At 47.8% G+C, this 18,895-nt stretch overlaps 1 protein-coding gene across 6 annotated transcripts in view; it reads right to left on the bottom strand.

The window, feature by feature from the left end:
- apbb2b (amyloid beta (A4) precursor protein-binding, family B, member 2b) overlaps nt 1-16,052 on the bottom strand; it is a 70,513-nt gene extending 54,461 nt beyond the window's left edge. For all 6 annotated transcript variants that reach the window (XM_018735898.2, XM_018735893.2, XM_018735894.2 and 3 more), the window contains exon 1: nt 15,892-16,052. The gene's annotated coding sequence lies outside the window, so the exon portion shown is untranslated. The remainder of the gene's footprint in view (nt 1-15,891) is intronic.
- Between the last annotated feature and the right edge of the window lie 2,843 nt (nt 16,053-18,895).

Raw genomic sequence — 18,895 nt, 5'->3', positions numbered from 1 at the left:
TAACTCTTTGCCTTTGAGTTGTATTGTGCACATGTACGTTTTTGCATTTTCCCAGTATATTTATTACGTCTGTATTGTTGAGTATGCCTACACTGATGTGACCCAGTTGTGTTCATTGGCTAATAAAGAAAATAGGCCTAAATGGAATATTTTCCTTTTGGATTCTTATTTACCTGATGCTTTTCTCCAAAGGAACTTACAATGTTAAGGTCATAATTATTATATGCTTACAATCATTTACACAGCTGGGTAATTCTGCTAGAGCAATTGAGGGTACGTACCTTGCTCAAGGGTACTACAGCCAAAGGGGGGATCGAACCTGCAACCTTTAGATCTAAAGGCAGTAGCTCTAACCACTACGCTACCAGCTCTCCGTCATTGATGGCAGACAACAAACAACATAGGAGTTCCAGCCATGCCACCCAAACTGGAGGGAGCTGCTATTTCAGGTCCGGAGCTGTTTGTCTAGGACGGCTAACGAATGATGCTCCCTCCCTCGTCCTCCTACTAGCATCCCGCTTCCACTGCACCACTTTTTTCCTCTGGTACTCATCAAGCAGCTGGTTTTAAAAGACGGCCCGCAACAAAGGTGCCGGATGCAGAGCCGGCTGTAATTGGAGTTGCGCGGGTGGTGGGGGCAGGGGGCGCCCTTTCACCGCCCGCTCAGTGCCCTCGGGGCTGGGGCCCCCCACCTGACACCTCGCTGCACAAACACCGCAGGGCAGCAGCGAAGGCACAGACTGAAGGAAAGGGAAAAACAGCCGACAGAAGGTGGGAGGGTGGGGGTTGGTGAGGCTGGAACACCGGTTCAGCGGGTGGAGTAGAGCTCAGAGCTACCACCTTTAGGAGCTGAATTCAAATCCCATCTTGTGCTGCAGTACCTTTGATCAAGGTATTCAGGCTGAACCGATAGGGTAAAAACACTTACCTAGCTGTATAAGCGGATAAATCAGTGTAAAAAGCTCAGAACTGGAAGTAATTTTGGAGAAAAGTGTCAGCGAAATGAAGACAATACATGGAAGTGTAACGCAATTCACGTGTTCGTACACAGGCTCGCTATACGGCTTTCGTCCCCGTGATTGAGGGCGACAACTGTACATTCCTGACAGGGCCCCCCCACCCTGGCGCCCGGTGACCGTGCCTCTCCCCCGACCCTCCCCCCCACACACACACACACACACACTTTGGCCATCAGATGATGCAGTCCGCCTTCCTCGAGCCAACACTGCAGGGCTGTTATTACAGTAGCGCAAACAGAGCACCGCACACCGCACCTCGGTGTGAAACACAACACTGCACAACACAGGCTCGGCGACCGACTGCAACAAGACGCTGCACTAAGCAGCTACGCCCCCATCTCTCATCGTGCTTCACAACAACACGACTCAAGCCAGAATGCACACACGACAGACACCCGTGTGAACCTTATCTTTACTGTACAAAGATTGACAAGCTAAAAATACACACTCTCTGCAGGCTGAAGTGAAGACGAATGGGTAAAAGTCAGCTGAGACCTCATGTTGAAGGACACTTTCCTCACCAAGGACAGACACACACACACACACACACACGCAGAGGCATCGCCAGGATGACTGGGCACTTCTGCCTCAGCAGCGCTCCACACTCATCCTGGGGGGACAGGAGGCCACATTCAGCCCCGACCCCATCAATCAGCGCCCCGACGGCAGCTCGCCAGAGGGGCAGACGTGCCGCAAAGGCAACGCTGCCGGGAAGAGGCGTGAAAAAACCCGCCCACGCAGAGCTGGGCCTTTCACCCGCTCAGCTGCCTGCCACGGGTTCAAAGCAGCACCAGCTACCGCACGGCTGCGTGCTGGAAAACAGTCCATGGGCTGTGCTTCCCTCCTGGAAGAAGAGAACATCAAGAGATAAACAGGCTGTTTGATGAGCATCAAAGGTTTTGCAGCATCACAGCTTCTCATATGGCAAAATTAAAGCCATTTTCAGAGCACCTTTCGAGTACAGATTAGGAACGAAATAACCCCGTGTCCGGGAAAGCAGTTGGACAAGCACCTGAAGTATGCAGATCCAAATCTAAACATGGGCAGAGCCACCGTGCCTTTGAATAAAGGTGCCAGGACTTAAGCGCTCCCAAAACATCCAGTAAAGTAGTACCTTTTGTGAACTCTTTTGTACAGCAACTCAGATACTAAGGTAATAATTCAGGACAGCGGAATGGTGTGGACGAGTCTCCGCACTGGGAGATCCAGCGACCTTCTGGAAACCTGGCAGCTTCCCTGACTGTCCTCAGTCCAAACATGCACTGAAGCCAAAGACCCTGCGAACAACTCAGCACTGCACTCACCCCCACCCCTCCCCACCCCCCCTACCCCAATATGGCTCGAACTCCACGACAGGGTCGCCGCTAATCGGAGAAACCCGACTGCTGAATCGACAGACACCCAGCAGCTACTCCACCCTTCTGGAATTTTCTCACAGGAGCCCAGATCTTCGGTCAAATGTTCCACGCCAACACTGATCCGTAGCTCTGGCCCATTCAAGTGCTCAAAGTTCAGATGTTTTCTGACCTACGCTGGCCTTTCTCTACCCTGGACATGTTCTGTCTCAAAGAATCAAAGGTGCAACAGCAGAGGAAGCACCTACGGGGGGTGTCTTCCTTCATTTTTGTTTTGACTTCCCTGACTTCTTCCCGGTCTCAACACTAAATAGGAAATGGTCAAAATAAATATCTACACAAATAATTCATATAAAACATCCCCTCTATAAAACACACTATTCTACACTACCCTACCCTATAAGTTACCTTATAGCTCATAAATAATACCTTCATGTCTCCAGACAAGCAAGTATAAAGCCTTAAGTATTTTCAGTTTTTAAGAGCTACTTGGCTGTATCCAAACAGAGGACCGAGAGCAGAGCTTCTCCCCATGGTGCTAACAGCAAACGTCACGCAAAGAGGGACAACCAAAAGAGGGCCGAGGCGGCAGCCTGACTCGGGAACAGCAGGAGAGCCCAGCCCTTCCTAGCACCGCGCGGTCAATGGGAGGAAGTGACCGGAGACAGAGTTGTTCCGATGGTCAATGTTCTCTGAGACATTTCTCAGGCTTTGGAGTCCACACCCAGAATTCGAAAAATTCAACGACAATGCAGGATATTTTGAACTGTGGATACACGGGGCTATTCAAATAACAATGCAGCAATCGCCAATAAGACCGTAGCCTTCTTGGTCATGGCTACGAAACCACATGGGTACAGGACTACTGGACAGTGAGCTGGACAAGTGCAACAGTTGCCTTGTTTGCATGCATGTGTGAAGGCCATGGTTAGCTTCTGGTCTGCTTTTTTGAAGACTGCGGAAGAGAAAAATGCGCGAGGAATTTCGTGGGAGCGGCACGACTTTCTTTGGAAAGTTTTAATTACTGAAAATAAGGACAGGCAAGATTATTTTTACGTACACATAAACTAAACTGGTCCCAATGTTTTTAAAGAGTGGAAAGAAAGTTACTGGCCTATTTACAGCTGTGGGAAAAGAACTGCTCGCACTTGCTGTCTCTGAATAGAGCGCTTCTGTACCTGTTTAGAATTGGCTGCTACCGAACCTCAGGGACATCCTTTGAGAAAGTTCCAGAAGCAACTCCAGTAAAAACACGGGAGGACGGTAACGTGAGGGTTCAGGCACACTAGATGGTAGAACTTATTTCGTTTATGCACGAATATGAAGAGCGCATTTACGTTGAATGTCGGAAAGAGGAATGCATGGAAAAGGTCCCACTACTGCTGAGCGGAAATGAAAAGTGGTTTAGCGGTATGGAAACTGGAAATTGGAAAATTTTGTTCTACCACTGGTGGTCTAACTCCGGTGAGGAATTATCACCTCCACTCCAGATTTTGTCACAGGACCATCATCTGAAGCAGCCTGAAAAATGCAAAAAATGGAACCTGAAGTGCTTTGCATTGATTGTGTGCACATTTATGATTAATTCATGTGACATTTATGACGCAGAATACTACGTTTTGTTTAAACTACCAATAAACTACCCTACCAATGTTTGTTTAAACTATGCCTGCTACATGTACAATTCCAAAGGCAGCGGGAGATGAAAGGGTTTTCATTCTGAGACGACCGCATTAAAATGAGGATGATTTCAGATTCATATTAAGACTCTCCCGGCAGAAAAGACAAGCGCAGCAGACCTGAACAATGAAAAGAAAGAGACTGCCTGGGAATTCTTAATAACTGTCAAAAGTGCTGCAACTCTAAGGAGACGGGAAACAGGAGCCGACATCAAAATGAGCGAGACGCGAATGCGGCATTACCAAAATTTACAGACCGTGGAGGGAACCAGGCGGTACGTTCATCAAACGAGCGTCGCTTCGACTGTGGATCGACGCGGCGCGTTTGCCATCCGCTGCCTCCACATCGGGGCGCCAGTCTCTTGGCCTCAGTCATGCAGAAGCAAACTCTATAATCAACATGCAGGTTGTTCTAAAGCTGTGAATAAGACCTGCTTTAATTAGCACTGTGCACTTCGTGTACCTCTGTCACTCCGAAGGTGTTTCGGGAGTATTAAAATAAACCTGCATCCCTTCCACACCGTACCTCCATTTACTCTACTCTTAAATAGACATCTTTAATTTTCAGATTTCGGGACCTGAAGTTACGCTAATTAAATGTGCCTCATCTTGTCAGTTAACATTTCCAATAGCAAACTTTTTAACAAGTAAAATCTCTCAGTAAGTTTAAAACTTTAGAGAAAACATGATTTTTTTTTCTAATCTGGTATTGTTCCTCTTCTGACAGTTGTCTAATTACATTTTGAATATGTAAATCCTGCTCGGCAACCTAATGTCGTCGTTCATTATTGTCATCTTAACCCACGTTCATTAAGCAAGCGAGGCTGGACACTCTCGAGGCTTAATGACCGGCGCGTCTTTTTGTCGTCTTCTTTGCACGTACTCGGCTTTTCCTTTCACGTTAATCACAGAAAATGAGCGTAAAATTGGACCTAGGGGTTTCAGAGATGACCATGAGAGCAGGAAGGAGCTGCTCAGTTTCTTTGATTCAAGGGAGATTATTGTGAAGAAGTCCAGCGAGACGCACGTGCTCCGGGCCACGATGAAGGACACAACTGCAGTGTCATTCACAGAGCTGCCCTCTAACACGCCGACAATGGCAGGCAGACAAGCGGCACTGATGTCAGACGCCACGGCACTCCGTTTCACACAATTAGAGCTGCCAGTTTCCCCCTAATCCCCTCCTCCGAGCGTCCCTTACCGCGGACAGTAGAGCAACCCCAGTCAGCGGGTGGGAGGCTGGGGGAGGGACTGGGGGGGCTTTAGTAAACCGGTTCGTAATTCCCATTTTCCCGATTCCATGTTAAATATGCTCAACACGCGACCACGTTCGACTCCATCGTGGGAGGGGGGCAAAATGACAATCTCAGCTGGAAACGAATAAGGCCTTTTAACATGAATATTAAAAAATAAATAATTGATTACCCATTCCCACCAATACAAGCAGTGGAGATCTGATGCAAGACTGAGGCGAATAGATGACGCAGATGTCACATAAAAAAAAATGACGACGGCATGCTTTATGCCCGATGATTGTCAAAAAACGCGTGAAGGTAATTCAGCTCGAAATCCACACGAGTGTTTACGGCACGAACAGCAGGAGCTGGATTTGAGAAGCTTTTTAAGGTCGGGCTCCAACGGAGTACATTTTGAAGGGGTGAGCAGCCGCAAGCGACAGCGCGGTGGCACCGGGACGGGGCTGCGAAATGGGGACCGCTCGCTCGAGGGAGGCCGCTTCCTCCGTCAGATGCGGAGAGGTGCCCGCGGAGGGCGTGCCGCCGACGTGGAGCGGGAGGGGAGGAGGAGTGGCGCTCGCATTCCGACGGAGAACTCCACGCCAGGCTGCAGCATTCTCACACCGCACAAAAATGAAGAAAATAACTCAGCAAAGACAAGCGAGGCTGGAGGAGCGCGCTGGCCTGCGTTCACGTTTCATAACATATAGGGTTTCGGATGATTACAGACCGACGGCAGCTCGCGGGCCAAAGGCACGGGTGAGACGCTGCTTCGCATACAGTTTCAGCTCTTATAACGCTCTGGCATTCATCTGTATGCTGGAGCAGAACCCAAAATGTGCACCACAGTTTCTGTGCACCTGTACCTTTTTATACTGCTGAATCGAAGTGTTATCGTCACATGATGCTGCACACTGAGAGCAGTACATCAAACCTCAACATTTCACACTGTCCTTATTGTCCGATTTTGCTCAGAAATAGCTGGTAACAGCCACCTGAATAGATACCAGAAAACTTTCTGATGTTAAAAATGAGAGAAAATGGGACTTAAACATCCCGCAGGGGTTAAGACAGATCCAACCCATGGGCCTTCATCAGCACATCTGTTCAAAGGTACCACCACTTTGTCCATCCACTGAGGTCTGGTGGAATCTGCAGCGCCGGAGACCCAGACGTGCAAACTCGGGCTGTGATCTGAGGACCCAGAGAAGTGCCGAGGTTCACCAGACTGGAGGGGGGGTGTCTTCCGGGGTCATCTCACATGCCTCCACCCTCTACACAGGAAGCACGGTCGCGGTCCTTGAAGACTTTTGGGCTTCCGTACACCATCCCACCACTTCCCTTAAAGCCGAAAGCTTCCTACCTTCATTCGGGTCAAAATGTCCAAAGCAGCACACAGCACCATTCTGACCTGCTACAAGCAACCTGCAGGACTCGAGCCTGCAGAGAATCTAAACACTGGGTTAGAAAAGTCTAGAACTGGGGAAGCAGGTAGCATAGTGGTTACAGCTGCTGGTTTTAGGTGCGAAAGGCTCGAATCCAACCTACCGCTACAGCAACCTTGAGCAAGGTATTTTACACTGAATTGCTCCAGTAAAAATTACCCAGCTGTATAAACAGGTAAATAATCATAAGTAGCTTATTGCTACTTATACGCTGCTCTGGAGAAAAGCATCAGCTAAGAAATGCAGAACTGATTGATGCCCTATATCATTTTTTATGATATTTCTATGCTATAAACAGCCATGTCCTCACAGCAGAGGAGTGGGAGAAGCTAATTTAGGGCCGCAGCTGGAAAGCTGGAGACAGGGAAATGTCCTCATTCTGCTTCCTCTGCAAGGTAGTAGCCAGGATGTACTCACCACGGTATGGAGCAGAGCGGAGGGGTTCGGCTTTCTGGAAGGGGGAGTAGCAACCGATGTGCTGCCATTTCCTGCTGCAGCTCTGCAGCGAGCTGCTCCACTACGGGAGGGGTTGGAAAGGGGTTGGGGGGGGGGGTTTGGCCCACCGAGAAGAGAACAGGCCCTAACCGCTGCAGTCTGTGTGATGTCACATGGCCAGAGCAAAAGCCACTTCCTTAGGGAATATGATGACCCCACCATCCAGTACAATGGGTAACTCTTCACATCGTTCACGAGACGCAATCCGAGGACCAATCCCCGACCCCATACTGGGGTACAATTATGCTCTTTCCCGCAGATCTTGGCTGCGCATTTCGTTTGTCCGGACTTGAAACGGACAGTTGAGATCTGCAGCACAGAGGAACAACCCCCCCCACCCCCCCAACACACACACCCTGAACCGTAATCCACCCCACCAGCTCACCCCGTTTTTGAGTGCAGAGCAGCCTTCTCTGTCACCTCCCTCTCCCGTACCAAAGTATTTATAGCCGTGAGATCAAAACCCTGCCAAAGAACTTCTGCAATCGGTGAAAAATGTACATACATACACAGAGCGAGCATGTGCTCTGGCCCGCCGTTTATGTAAGCATTCTTTCCTGATTGTACATTCGTGCTCTGCCACAGGTCACTGGGGATGGGCGAGACCGGCGCTCTGTGATTCGTCTTCATCGGGCTCCTAGAACCTTACAGTTTTACGTATAATTATATCTGAGGCAGCGTATTTCTTACAGAAATTAAATACATAATTTCGGCAAAAATCAACCGAAAAACACGCACCACTTGAGGCAAACTGGGAAAGGATCACCATGGAAACTATCGCGCCACAACAGAGAAACGTGTTGATGTGGAGATCAGGGTTGGAACCCGGACACACCGACGCGCTCTGGAACAGATATTTCAGTCGCATCACCAGAGGGTCCTTTCTTACCTGTCCGCTGCCCTACACGGTTCTCGTTGCTCCCCTACATGTGGTTCTATCCACTGTGAACATCTGGTTGCCTTTCCCATACATATTAGCTATTATCATGTGCGTTTCTCTCTCGAGGACCATAAATGGGCATGAAGTCACCCAAAGCTTAGCCACAAAGTAGTATTGCTGGGATTCAAAGAAGCCACGGGCTTAGGAGCAACGAAGGCTCGTAAGTCCAGCAGCAGCTCCCTAACAAAGACAGGAACGTATGGCTCCGTTCCATTCAGGCACAGGCATGCAGAGGTGCTGTGGATGTCAGCAGGGTTCGTGCGTGTGAGTCAGCCAGAAGGAAACCGGTTCCCTTCCCACCGTCTCCACATCCAACTCGGCATTCCGAGGATGTGACGCGGGCGTGACGCGGCGAGCGGTGCGAGCGATAAGGAGCCAGCAGACCGGAGCAGGAGGTTGAACCAGCGCCGACCTGGGACGGGCCGGGCCGTCGCCAATGGGTCCGATCCCGTGACGGCACACCGGCTTGAGGGAAACGAATGGGCTCAATGACAGAGCTAACTAGGGAAGGGATGCGGCAGAGTACGGCAGGGACATTGCTAAAGGCTGCACCTTTAATCACGTCCATGCCTAGGAAGCCTCTTCATTTTGAAAGCATTCGTACTGTTATGAACATGTACGTAAGGCATCTTTGCAGAACCTTCCTTTTTTTGACCGTCAGTGCTGCGCGTTACACTGTGCATAAAGGGAGAGAACAGCACTCATGCAATGTGGCACTGATTCAGTGCATGGAATCCAAGGACATTGCGTGGAGGGAGGGAGGGAGGGAGGGAGATCATCTGGCTGCCTGACACTGAGTGTGCCTGTTGTCACGCGGCCCTGCCTGCCGGCGTGTTCCATTCCACGGTCAGATAGCCCTCTGTTGTGAAACGGGTACCTGTCAGAGTCGTAGCGCGAGGACATCGTGGCAGACAGACGCGATCGCGCGACGACGTATGGACACGCCTGTTCGCAGCTATAACGTGCTACGTTGCTCATTTCAGATCTGTTGCTAAGAAGATGTTAGGAAATAAGTGCATTCAGTCATTTTCAGATTGTACTACTTCTGGCCACACACACACACATACACACATTGACTGAAACTGCTTATCTCAAGCGGGGACACACCCAGGATGGGACGCCCGTCCGTTGCAAGGCACCCCGAGCAGGACTCGAACCCCAGACCCACCAGAGAGCAGGCACAGGCCAAACCCGCTTGTATTTTGCTTGATACTATGACAGTTCAAGTGTATTAACAGCAGATTTAAAAAAAAAAAAAAAAAGAAAAAAATCAACCAAACGGGCATCTAGATTTTCATTTATATCTATATTCTAAGAATTCTAAATAGAAAATAAAGACAACACTGACAAGAGTGTTGCCGGAGCTGCTTGTTATCAAATACTGATTAGTGCTGGAGATGGACCACCCTGATATTTATCTCCAGTAGAGCAGTGAAAGAAAATACCCTCCACGGGTAAGCATGCTCACACCTGCCAGGTTCCAGGTCGCTCAGGGTCGGTCTGCAGCTTCCAGGCTACAGAGCTAAAGCCATATGAAGAAGGTCAAATGTCAAAAGAGCCAGAGGTGTGGGGTGAAGAAACATACATGACTCGCTGGAAACAGGCCCAAGGTAAAGCATGCGGAAAGAGCACTTATCCCTCCAGCTCAGGTGCCAAAGTTTGAAGACTCCACATGTTTTCGCATTCATTTACGATAAACATCACGTATACAGAACAAACAGGAGCCAGATGTCATAACTGTCGGTTGGCGCAGACAGCTTCCCGGCCTGCTTTCCATGCTTCGGCGGAAAACACAAACATACAACAGCAGTGGGACAGGCGCGATTGCGGAGGATTCACAAACACGTCAAGCGGAAACGCGCCGCTGAGTCAGCACCTTTTTGTCTACGAGGGATGAGGTGGGGCCAGTTTATTTCGCAGGACGAGCTCAGGTTTTTGTAAACAGGTGCACCCGTACTGCTGCTGACGCCATGCTTTTTCAAAACCAACATCCACACATCGCATCCTGCACCGCAACGGCTTCGGCGACTGTTCGCTCTACAGCCAGATTTTGCAGGAACTGAGACAGAAGCACCAAACTAAAACTGGGTGTTTGGCACCGCGACGATTACGGTAATTATGTGGAGGAAAAGGAAGCGTTTAGCTGGGTCTGTTTTGGCCGCAATACCACTCATCACGTCCGCTAATTCAATCCTCGTCCACAGCCGCGCCGCTCCGATCTCGTCGACCGGGCTCACGAAACGGGTCTCCCCGGACCCCAGGGTCAGGAAAAGCCCCCAAACTACCCTGCCCTCCTGCCCCATCCCGTAACCCCGCAGTCCTTCATCAGCGGTAATTGAGCGACGTTTCCGCCGAGGAGCCGAGAACGAGCCGCCATCTCCGCAGCATCCCATGAGACGCGGCAACTGCGCCGCTCAGGAAACGGAGACTCCGCCCACGTAGGCCTTTACGCACCCCTTGGGACACGGACGCCGCACCACATGGCCACAGGGCTGCTGCAGCGCCAGCTTCCCAGACAAGTAACAGCATCTTCGCTGTCCTGGGGTAAATCACAATGCGTGCAAAAGAGCCACACAAAGGCACCAATGAATCATCGTGCAAAAAAATCACAGATAAACAGGAGAAAAAAGAAAAAGGAGAGCTAGCCGGGGAAAGAGGAGCAACAATCGCCATCGCCCTTGCTGCCGCCTCGCTTTGTCACCCCTCACAATGGAAAGCCTTCAGCGGACAAAGGTGCTGTGTCAACAGAAAGGCCAGAAGGGACCACGGCACGACCTCTCCCTGACCTCTGGGTCCCAACAAAGCGGTCAAAGAGCAATTAAAGACTTCGGCAACTTCTGAACCGTTGACTCCGCCCGGAACGCGTGGTTCTCCGAGCTACGTCCGCCACGGTTAAATATTTTAGAAACTGCACCGGGAACGAACATTGCGTGATGTCATCGGTTCAAAACTAAGGACGTTACACGAGAAATCAACACCCGCGGTCCGGTCTTTTAACGCGATTCACTTTGATTTCCTTGTAACTGATATGCACCATTAGTTTCCTCCTACAAGAGAGGCGCATTAGCTTAGTTACACGTGTCCATCTTACATTTCTAATTTGAGCTGTCATCGGCAGATGTTTACTGTAGCCTTTAATCGAGACTGCGCCCGCGCACGCACACACACGCACATAAAATCATAGTGTCATATTAATGCTGACTGCACAATCCTGTCCCCTTTGAAACAAAACATCAGCAGCTGTCCTCAGACCACCCCGACTAGACCAAACAAAAGCTGAAACGTAAAGACGATAACGGCTTAGGGTGCAGCACACCGGAGAGGGTCCGGAATGAGGTTTAGCCTGAGGAATGGGCCTGGTTTTTTTTTTCTTTTCTATTGTTTTTATGATTTTTCGCCTGAAGAATGAGATGATTTACCGCCCACTTTTGTGGAGCAAGACTTGAAAATAGGACCTCTTTCTGTAGAAGTCGGCGAAGTGAAGGTGATCCCGGCTGATTCCGCAGCGTCGCGCCGCTGACGCGAGGCCAGCGCGTGTCCTTCACACCCGCCGACGGGGGTCACAAACATCTACTTTCGCAGATTGCTTTGTTGAACAGCGCTCCAGTTTCCCTTCTTGTGCAAACATGCCTCGTTGCCTTCGGCTCCGCGGCGGGGGCCGCAGGTCCTGGCCGGCGGGCCGCTTGACTCGGGAACGGCGGGCGACAATCCGTGCATTGTTTGTCCCTTAAAGGGCACGCGGAACTGCAAACAGCCACAAGAGCGGAACCAAAGGCAAGATTCCTAGAAGCCACGAAAACAGCGGCAGCACTCACCCTCTCTTTGTACCTCTGCTTTTTTTGGACTCCGTGTAAACAAAGATAACTTATCAAAAATAAAAATAACTAATGGAGACCCAGCAACGTTTTCGTCAACACGGGAACAGCAGCAACAAAACTAAAACAAAATAGGGGCTGGATCTCTCATGTTCAAGGCAAATCACTGCCCAGAAGTAGAGAAAAAGGATATGCAAATAACTGACAGCTAATGCTTTTGTTAAAGTCCAAACATTTCCCTCTTTTCTTTGCGTTTCATTTCATGAGGCACTGATCGCAAATAAGTGGGGGAAAAAAATATATATCTATATTCTACACATAACATTTAAAGTCAGGACCAACCCAGGTACGAGCATCCTGCCTCTGGCTTTAAGAACATACGCAAGCAGGGGCCGGAAAGCAGCATCTTTGCGATCTGACCTTATGGATCTTCAAAACGTCATTCTAACGTGGCATAACCCATTGTGCCACCTTCGCGAAAACCTGCCGACAGAACGGTTCTCAACAGCACGGCAGGGTTACGAGCAGTTTTCCAGCACACGCCGCTGCTAATCTGTTTACACCTGCTGACTAAACGGAAATTTTCAGCAGATCTTACCGTCACGTGACTTTTAATGGAAAGGAAAGTCATTTAGAGGCTGTGAAGGCTAATGATTGCTCTGAGACAGGCATCTGAAACATTACTGCATTTTGTTTATATTATCCTTTGCCTGGCAGGCCACAACATAACACCACACCAGGCCGTGCGATTCCTTACATCAGAAAGCCACCAGACCGCAGCCGCACGACAGCTGGAGTGAGCGGAAAGAAAGGCCTTTCTGTTCTCGCTCTCCTCAACCCACAGAGAGGGCATTTCTTCCCAAGAGCACCGAATGTCAGGCAGCTCGCCGGCTCACTTTTTCCATACCCTTTATCTGAAGCTCCGAGTGTACCCATGGCACAGAGCGAAAGCGCAGTAATAATGCTCCGGGAGAGGTTTTCTCCATTAGCACCAGCAGCACGTATGGAAGGAGAGGCACAGAAAGCCTAGAGCTTCCTGCTGTTGCTGCAGAGCCCGCGACGATTCGGCTGAAGAGCTGCGGCTGCCGGATCAGAACGCAAGGCTCCGCAAACGAACCCGGTTAACCTGATCGGGATGTTCCTGCAGTGGATCTGTCCACCCCTCTCCCTGACTGTCACATTTCAAAATACCACAGTGCACACATTCCTGGGTTAGACAACTACGAGCATGACACGGTGATGGAAAATTCTAATTAAACCCATCCTCTAATTTGGCTGATTGTACGCTCTTATTCAGTCCATTTGTCAACAGCATGGCAATAGCAGCCACTTATAAAACGACACACAAAATTTTCCTCTGTTGTGCTTAAAATATCGCTTTTTTCCCCATTACTTGTGTGTCACGAATAGCCGCGAGCCTGGGAATTCATAAAGGCGTCATTATGGTTATTATAAGGCGGAAAGACACCTTTCTATAGAACTTTCTTGCTTTACGTTTTTAAATTTTACATCATAATGTGAAGAAACCTTAATTGAAAATCTGCTACGCCACATATATTAGTAGGACAAAGCCAGTTCTTCAGAATAAAGTTTTATTTTTCGTTAAAATGACTGCCCATGCCTTTAATAGTCACCGCAGGGCATCTGAGATCTTTCCACTGCAAGAAGCAAATCCCCAAAGAAATGGCAAATATTAGCATTCAAATCCAAAACACACCCTTGGCAATTTTATAGGACAAAGTACCCTGAAAGTTTAGATTGCTTGTTCTGCTGCAGTTATAATTGGACATTAATTATTACTGGGAATTCTAATTACTTAGTGTTGAACCGCCTTCGCCGCGTCAGAGCTGAATTATGTTTGCCATATTTAAGTCTGCATTTCAAGGCACGTTTTATCACGTATAAAATCCAAAATCAAATTCCATGAAAGGCTGGAAGTTTTGACTGAGAAAACGTTAATGGACAGAGGTCAGAATGTACCATCCTCTTGCATCCTGAAGGTTTCCAGTAACAATAACCCTCTATTTCCCTTGACCATGGTACTGTACATACCCTGAAGGGTAGCATGGCTGTACAAATGGTTACATCATTGCAAAGTTGGTAATCCAACATTGTAAGTGACTTCAGACAGCAGTACCAGCTAAATAAAGGTTAACAACAATAACTTTATATCCCTTTCTGGACAGATGAGGATTCACCACCTGTGCAGAATCAGCGATGTACAGACCAACTTGCATAAGATACTGAAAAATAATTTCAAGCCCCTTGAGCAAAGGGGGTGATTTGGGATCTCTCTGACTAAGGGCAAGAGATGAGCCCCTATGTATGTGCATCTTCAAAAGTGCGACTTAGAATGAAAATTCAGTTCAAGGTTTGGACGGATTTAAAAGCAGACATGAACATATAAGGGGAGGTAATTGTTTCAGATCGAGAGGACTGAAGGAAGTCTGGAAGCAATTACCGCAAAGCCGGCGTGCAGAAATGGGAAAAGGGGGCAAATGTATTTACTAGTAAATGAAAGAGCAGAAAGTGAACACTTGACATGATATTGCATTAAAACTCGCGCAACTGCAAAGCCTGACGCGCGTTATTAACCTTAAATAAACGAAACGGTGAAGGTAGCGGTGGCGCAGTGGGTTGGACCGGGTCGGACCGGGTCCTGCTCTCCAGTGGGTCTAGGGTTCGAGTCCCGCTTGGGGTGCCTTGCTTGCTACGGACTGGTGTCCCGCCCTGGGTGTGTCCCCTCCGGCCTTACGCCCTGTGTTTCTGGGTAGGCTCTGGTTCCCCGCGACCCCGTATGGGACAAGCGATTCAGAAAGTGTGTGTGAACGAAACCCAGTTCTATCTATTCTACGTGCAACTGAAACACCAACCAACCACCAGGAAAGCGGTGTTCTATTTTGTAAATAGTCTTCGGTGTGCCCAGTCGAATGGTTTCATCCTTAGAACTCGGTTTACTTGGTTAGAAAAGGAAAGCCTCTCACTCAGATGTGCGCAGACGTAAGTGACAATCAGTCAGTCAGTGTGTGTGCGCGTTTAAATGCATCGCCAGCTGCGCTGCGATGCGATGCTGCGTCTCCACTGCGGTGTTTCACCGTCCGCATCCATCTCATCCACTTCCCCCCCCCATCTCTCCTCCACCTCCATCCACATCACTTCCATGATCTCCCCTCCAGCTCTCCTCAGCCTCTCGTCCACCGCGGTCCACCATCAATCCTTCCTTCAATCCTTCCCCTCCTCCCTCGCATCTCTTAAGCCCCCGCTCTTCCGACACCCACGCCGTGGCGCACCGGCGTCTTTCTTTGCGCCAGATCCCATCCATCCGCAAACACTGTCATACTAAGGATCTAAATTTGAAACACAGAATCTAAATGTAGGCTTTGATCTTCAGCCTGAAACACTCAACGTGAGCGGTTGGCGCTCTGCTCCGTTCCCCGAATCCTTCTTTACCTTAACTTACTGCGTTAACTGCGTCCATTTAGAGATACACGACAGAGAGAGATCAGAGACTCAGACCGCTGACAACTGGAATTGCAGCGCGTGCAACATTCTAATATTTAAACATTGCGAATCCTTAAACGCCTCTGTATGACCTGGATGTAGATGGTGGTATACCCGACACAATATTAGCAGAAATAACTCCAGCACAGACATAACGGTGATGAAGGGACATGATCGCTGCACCGCAAAAAACCTCCTCCGATCCGCCTTCCCTCCCCTCGTATTAAGAAAGCAAACCATGTTTATCTGGCGATGGACAAAATTGGACATTGTGAATAACAAACAGATGCATCCGCGGGCGACCCGGCGAGAAACAGCGCAAATAATTATAATAAGCCGTCGTTTTCGAAAGCGATCCGTCGCGCGCTTCTGGGACTCGGAGTCGGAGTCGGAGTCGGAGCGCTCACCTCCACATCCGCGGCGCGCGGCTCCGTCTGCTTCTCTGCGCCGACGATCGTCCAGATGCCGGTGCCTCCCACTGCCTCCCACTGGCTCCCACCGCCCCCCACAGGCTCCCAGAGGCTCCCACTGGCTCCCAGTGCTTCCCACCGCCCCCCCCGCTGCCTCCCAGCGTCTCGTCCCAGTGTCTGAGCGAACCTCAGAGTCGCGCCGCTCCGGAACCGAACGCTCCCGTGGCAGCTCCACGTGCAGGAAACACTTTCCCGGAGTCGGTGGGAGTGGAGTCGCTCCGGCAGCGGGTCACTCACTGCAGATACACACACACACGAATCCGCTGACACATACCTCCTTCTTGCTCATATACCTTCATCTTTACGATGGACACGCATCGCACAAACACAAACCCACTGACATATTCATTTTATATATGAAAACCTATATATATGACATGTAGACATGTATGTATAATAAATGTGTGCGTTCTTTGATTTGCTTTTTGTTTTGTATTACATCATGTATGTGAAACTTGTTATTTTTCCTGTTTGTTCAGAATAAAGAAAACTACATTAATTATTTACCATTACTCCTTGTAGGAATGAAGTTTTCTTGCCTGTAAAGTGCAATATTTACATTATGTAAAATGGCATTTTCCCCCACTTATGTCAGAATGGGGCTGTTCTCATTCAAAGAAAGGCCATGCAAGAAAAGCACTTGCTCTTTTACCGTATCCTGTGCACAAGTGCAAAATGTCATTTTGAACACAACTGTGTATGTTTTTTCTTTTTGACATCCTCTTAAGCACCCTTCAGGTCTTTGTATTTCATACGTGAAAAATCCATAGCTGAATGGTTGTCGCATGTGCAATCCATTTCTCTCATGTTTTATTTTCTCATTAGAATAAATGAATCTTAAGTCTTGCATTACATTAGCAGTCAATATATGGAGCTTGCAGTGTAACTATCTTTTCGATTGAACTTAGTTTTATTGATTGAATGTTATGGCATGCTGCACTGTGAAAGGTTTCAAAGTGTTTTATGGTTAAATAGTTACTTCAGCAGAGTTACTTCTGACTATGGAGAAAAACAAAGGTAGCAAAAGGGCAACATCTTTTCCAAACCTCCAGTAAGACAAATGAGATGATCAGGCCTTAAGCTATACAGCTGTCTGTCTTCCCATTTCTGCTGTATGTCTCCTTGTTAACGGCTGGCAAAACCCTAAATATCAAAAACCAACATACAGTATATGACATGAACCCACAAAACACAAAAGTGCATGTAGCAAATATTGCAACAATATAAACAAAAGTGCCAACAAACAATAATTCTAAAATAATGCCCTATTAAACAGAAAAAGTGCAAACATTATTAGCCATCCAGTTTTACATTTATTAATTTAGCAGATGCTTTTCTCCAAAGTGACTTCCACTGAACTCTATGTAGCGTTATCAGCCCACACACCTTATTCACTGCGGTGACTCACACTGCTAGATACACTACTTACACTGGGTCACTCATCCATAAATCAGTGGAACACACTCTCTCTGTCACTCACACACTATGGGGGAGCCTGAACAGCATGTCTTTGGACTGTGGGAGGAAACCAGAGCACCCAGAGGAAACCCACACAGACACAGGGAGAACGTGCAAACGCCACACAGACCAAGCAGGGATTAAACCCACGTTCTCTCGCACAACCCAGGCACTGTGAGAGAGCAGCACTACTTGCTGTGCCACCGGGCCACCTGTTTTGTTCCTAAGAGAGCTGCTTGGCACCAGGTAGTTCAGGGAAAGGCAGTGTGGCAGCAGAGGGAATTTAGAAACATACTCTGCCTCACAAAAAAGACTGCGACTCCAGCGACTGATACCCATGTGTATACAAATTTGTTACAATACACATAAGTTACAATAAGCACAATTATTCTTTTGTGCCCCAAAAAGACAGAGGCAATGCATTTGTTTTTAAACTGTGATTCATTTTAATGTAATTGTGAATCTAATAGAAATACTGTCATGTATACTGTATCTTTATCTTCAGTTAAATGCAACAGTACATATAAAAATACATTCCTCCTTTTCACATAGTTTTGAACGTTTTTGAAAAGTATTGGTTAATTTACAGCTAACTGTTTTATAATACATACTAGATAATACTGCACTGCAAATGTATTAAAGGGCATTGGGTGTATAAATACAGTTGTGTAAATTTAAAGAAAAATCAGTTTTATTTAATGTTCTATTTTTTCAATTTCAAATTTCACAAATAAGCACATCTTTACAGCATTATTTACAGTGTGGGTATTGTCTGATTATCTGGATTGTATTTAATGCTATAAATTAATCCATTCAAAAATGTGTTTTAGTTGCTTCATTGGCTGGACTATAACAAAATAAAGGGTATTGCATAATATGTATTTGATCATTTGGGGAATAGTGAGCATAAAGGTTTATGTTTGCTTTAAGAATCAGCTGAAACCACTTTCCTTATCGCAAAGGTGTTGTTTATAGCAGATCTATTATGATTGTGGGAGTGATGCTGACTGACTGAATTTATACCAGTCTGCAGTCATAAAAACGTGCACTTCCCAAAAGTGCTGAGGAGAGCAGAATCAGTTTGAACAGACCTTCCCTCGAGCACAGGTGGACAGATAGAGATAACAGAAGCAGCACGAACGTCACCTGATAGGGATTTATGTTGCCCGAAAAAAAGAAGACTTCCCCAGGGCTCAGAAGGCCTTGCATTCCTGATATTCTTTGTCTATCCACAGGGATAATTAACATACCTTTTAGACACATACAGAGAAAGCAATATCTGTCAAAAAGACATGACTAGGGTTGAAAGGCATTCATGCACAGATTGATGAAAATACTAAATATTTTGAGCTAGAGGATTTAATTTATTTAAATTTGTTTAGTTGCTTAATTGTCCTACACCGAGAGCTGGGGGCAGAGTAAACCATCAAGCCCCTTGCAAGGTACCAAATCATTACTGCCCTAAAAACTGGAGAAACATCCT

The sequence above is a fragment of the Scleropages formosus genome, chromosome 16 (assembly GCF_900964775.1).
Source record: "Scleropages formosus chromosome 16, fSclFor1.1, whole genome shotgun sequence".
NCBI classification, from domain to species: Eukaryota; Metazoa; Chordata; class Actinopteri; order Osteoglossiformes; family Osteoglossidae; genus Scleropages; species Scleropages formosus.
The sequence above is the reverse complement of the archived record's forward strand: the minus strand, read 5'-3'. Positions and strand labels throughout refer to the sequence as shown.